This window comes from Orbicella faveolata, unplaced genomic scaffold (genome assembly GCF_042242905.1).
Source record: "Orbicella faveolata isolate gen_17 unplaced genomic scaffold, um_ofav_v1 contig_12, whole genome shotgun sequence".
Taxonomy (NCBI): domain Eukaryota; kingdom Metazoa; phylum Cnidaria; class Anthozoa; order Scleractinia; family Merulinidae; genus Orbicella; species Orbicella faveolata.
The window spans coordinates 34,326,466-34,331,487 of record NW_028301539.1 but is presented as its reverse complement, the minus strand read 5'-3'; positions in this window follow the sequence as shown (position 1 = coordinate 34,331,487).

Below are 5,022 nucleotides of genomic sequence, written 5' to 3'. Positions count from 1 at the left end.
CCGGTATTTATGAACTGAGCGTAGGAGTTATATTAAGCCACTGCCATTTTACTTTATTTACCCTTTTGTTCTTTTCATGGGCAGTTGGGTTTGGGGAGTTGTCATATAGAAATCTCCATTACAATAGATAGTCTTGTGCACGTTTCTTACTTTACAGACATTCCGATAATCTAAACACTAAGGAAAAGAAGGTCTGATTTGTTTCAGTTGTTCTGAGCATGACTAATTGCAAAAAAAATAGATGTATGTGTAGGATTTAAGAAAAGCCTAATAATGCCCAAGGCATTCATGATCAACAAACTATGAAGCTATGGGCGGAAGGTTGCTTTTAAATCGGGCGTTTCGGTTAATGGCTCAGCTTTCAATTAAATAAGATACTTACCAGTTGGGGAATTCAAACAACCAGCATCTAATACAATAGAAATAAAACCACACACACAAAAGAACAAAAAAAATACTGAAGATCTGTCGATAATGACACCGACCTCTGGTGCCATCAATTGCGAGTTAAGCAATTGCAAATTTCGCCCGGATTCCTGCCACCCTAACCATACACCCATCACGTGCAAATGAACCCAAAGCTTTCTGCAAAACTCTTTCTTGTGGCCCTTTACTGGGTTTGATATTGTCTATTTTTCTCGTAAAAGGGATTGGAGACGTTCTTTTTCTTTGAAAATGATCACTTGTGTGCCGCTCTCTGCTGGCCAAAAGTGGTCTTCAGAATCTTGTCTATCAAGTATTGTTCACCTTTTCTTCATTATCTAACGAAGCATATGGGAACGATCGTGGGAAATTTGTTTAGTCTTTTTAATGTAAATGAATTAGTTGATTTTTCTCATTGCAATTTTGAGAATTGATAGCGAAAATTGGGACATGTTAGTAAAATCTGCATTGTATCGTAAATGAAAGTAAGACGTAAAAAGCTTTGATAAATCCCTTAAGGGCGACCAAGCTGAACGGATACTCATTCATATGTACGGAATAAGGTAAAGTCTGCATACGAGCCAAGTAGCCCATCAGGCCGGAGCTCATCCCGATTTCCTTAGCATCAAGCGACTAGGAATATTTCTAGCTAATCGAACCAGGACCGCTGGATCCGGAGTTGAGCGCAGCGGCCATGAGGCCACCGTTATAAAAACAGTATAATGCCGCCGGTAAATCCCGAGCTTGTAAGATGCTGCCAGCCGAATTTAAAGTGTTATTTCGCTAGACAGTGCTTTAATTAGCTTATAACAGGAATAAATTTCCTGAAATCGTTTAAAACCACCGGCTTCAGTCAACCGCAGTAGACACAAACGATCACTGTGAGAGTCTAAGATGATAGTTTTTACTTTACTTAAGAGTAGATGATATACCAACTTATTAAGACAAACCGAGCACGCCGAGTTTGTAGCTCCGAGATGCTCCTAGCCTCTTACTATTGAGATATGTGTTGCCTGAACTTCATTGATAATATATCTCGCGTCAGTATGCTGATGGAGAAAATGAGATGAGGCATATAGCTATTTCCATCACAAAAGATTGTTGCGCTAATGTTTCCTATTTTGTGGTTAACAAAGTTATCTTAGAAATTAGCAACAGGCACTCTACTTTGATTTTTTAGCGGAGGTTACAAGAGGAAATTTTTATGTATGTGGTTTCTTGTCGCAGTATAGCATTTCAGTGAACACTTAATAATGCCCAAGGCATTGATGATCTGCAAACTGTGGAGGTTTATAAACAACACCTAGAGTAGGTAATAGTTGTACAAAACATCGAGTTTTCAGGCTATACCAATATTAATTTTGATCTACAAAAATATGAAAGTAATGGGCAAAAAAATGTCTCTTATGGCTTCCTTAATTTGTGTACGATTTGTTTTTGCGCTCCGCATGCAATTGCTAGTTATAAATTCCGTGACATTTCAGTGTGTGGCGCTAAGCACGATAGCAGATTTAACCATGCGAAGCATATTTTGTGATGTTCAGGTCATGTTGAACAACTAAATCACTAACCACTGGCGCCATCCACAAACCCTCGTCGATCATTCACGAACAACAAAATCTCTGTTTGCCGGAAATTGCCACGCCATTGAGAAACCTCCCTGTGTCCACCTACGCAGACTTTCTGTGGGTTTGACGGAATGCAGTCAGATTTTGATGGGTCATTGTAACTACTCTTTATCACTTGGTATCAAAATATTGCCCAAATTTTCTTTTAAAATTTTCTTTTAAAACTTTTGGCAAAGTTTTAAAAGAATCTGTACATAGGTTCAGAGCCACCTTCAAGTTTTGAAAATTTAAGATTGTAGCATCAAGTGATTAAGTGTGGTTATAACGACCCATCAAAATCTAAGTGCTGGAAACTGTTTTGAGCCACCTTAATGACAGTAAAACAGAAAAGGCTATCACCAAGAGAAACCTTACGGGGCGAGCGAACAGCACCAAACGCTGCCATTTGTCTCTGTAAATTGTAATGTTCTCTGTTTGTCAAACATCTGAGATTTTCTTTTACAATGTTTCGCAAACGAAAAAACAATTGTTCCCTGCTCGCAAAACCCTGGGACTGAGTAGCTCGATCTTTCACATGTAACGGTTTGAAGCGCTCCCCCAAAATATCCCCGTGGGACACTTGATTTACCAGCGGAGGTTCGATCTAATGAAACTTAAAACTCCTCTGGCGTGATAGAAAGCATTAAAAGAAAACTACAATAAGAGTCTCAGTGGGGAATTTCCTTCGAAGATTACGGTTAAAAAGCATAGCTTCTTGACGGTTGAAGGTTAAATTTTCGGTTGTTCGACGACTGACGATAATTTTTGTTATTTTAACGGCTGAAGGTTATTAATTCCTACTCCGTTTGATAGTTAAAGGTAATGCCCATTGATAGACCCGTTATGAGGCCGAGCTTTTTCAGGGTCTACACAAAATTTATCCTCTTTCCACTTCTGTAATTATTGGTAGGACAAATGAAAACTCTTTTATATCTTTTCTTTAATTTCTTTCACAAGACTTTAATAGCACACACGCCGACACGGTCTAATGAACCGTATTAAGTCTATTTTTTTTTAACCATTCCCGTGTTCTTTAACTCTCTTTAGTTAAATACTCTGCATTTTTCAATGCGAAAGTCCTTAACGAAACACCCCTATAATTTATTATTGATTCTTATACTTGGATATTCAACGAGTACCCATTGGCAATTGCGATACTGTAAGTACTCTTTCTTTACGTTGATAAGTGCAATTTTACCTTGCAAAACTGAGCACGTTCTACATTCTAGTTAAACAACTGTGTTGAGACACACCAAACTTGTCAATAGTTCTGAATTTGTTTTTAGAACTTTTAGAGATATTTCGTTGGGGAAATTGTTTTAGTATACGGATGACCTCATGATTTCCCTTTTCGCGTGCGGTTTCTTCTTTGTTTTGCGTATAATAATTTACATTTCCTGAATGAATTGTTACGTTAAGTATTATAATTTGTTAGCTCGGTAAACATTCTGTGGCCTCTTTCTCAGAGGTTCTTTGGGCTGCGAGATTATGGAGTGGCTGTGGATGAGGCTAGAATTAGATGCCGAGTCAGAAGCTAAATTTTTTTTTGTCTTTTTTTAACAGATTTTTTTCTGGAGCGCAAAACTGTTGAAGCCATGCACTGTGCCGACATTATGCCAAAAAGCAAATCGCTCACACACGCCCACACAAGCATACGCATAAGCTTAACAGTACTAAGGACGCTCACAACAAAAGCAAGAAATACGTAGGCATGCGCAGAATGGGTAATTACCTTATACCCCCTCGATACTGTGGGAGGCGCGGTGCCCTCATGGTTAGTGCGCTCGTCTCCGGATCGAGCGGTCCGGGTTCGAGCCCTGGCCGGGGACATTCTTGGGCAAGGCACTTTACTCTCACAGTGCCTCTCTCCATCCAGGTGTATGAATGGGTACCGGCGAAGTTAATGCTGGGGGTAACCCTGCGATGGACTAGCATCCCATCCAGGGGGGAGTAGAAATACTCCTAGTCGCTTCATGCTACAGAAACCGGGATAAGTTCCGGCCTGATGGGCCACTTACCTACCTTACCTTACCCCCTCGATACAGTAAAACAAGATGGCGGTAATGTTTATGCTTATGCTTATAGCATAGTGCTGTGGGCGTCCTCACTGCCGTTATACTTAGCTATATGCTTGTACTTGTGCCAGCTTACGTCGTGGTTAAAAACATGTCTTAATATTCGCATACGTAACACTCTACTCAAGAAGTGGAAGCGTATTCCTGCAAATATCAGAACTTTAGAATTATGAATTGAATTGTTGGAAAGAAAAGAAAATTAAAAGAAACGAAATAATTCTGAAGCGTCTGCGATGAGAAGAGAACGTGACACATGGAGTGCATGTGTCTTACTAATCGTCTGTTTTGTTAATAATAAATAAATAATAAAATAAATACAGTTATATAGCGCGATACTCTTTTACTTTATTCCGCAGGTTCAACTAGTGGACTAAGAATGACTCAGCATTGCACTACGTGACATGAAGATATACCACGGTTAACTTGACTTCTATGTGTTAAGGTGAGGTCGAAAACTGAGGAAACTATTATTTAGGACCAATTTAACTTCATAAATACCGATATCTTTTTCAACAAAAACAATATCGACAGAGTCATTAAACGGGCTAGGTCACAGTATTTTTACTAATTCTGTTCATGTCCATTAGTTTTTGTCTTTTAACTTCAAATAAGCAGAGCAGTAGTCTTTTATTGGCAAAATCCTGGCCACATAGCAAACAAGAATAACTCCAAGCATTATAAATGACACTTAAATACAACTTAAGGAGTCGGGCGGATGAAAAATGACTGAATCCGTTTTAATCTACATGCTCCAACAGTGCACATCCTTGTATCTGTTTGGCGTTTCTGCTTTTTTTTTAATTGCTTCCACAGTTTGAAGCTGGTTTGCGTTCATTTTCAGCTGATTCTCTGATCAGTTGTTCTGTGCTGAAATTGTCTACAATTGTGTGACTTGGCCCCTTTAACGCAGTGATAAA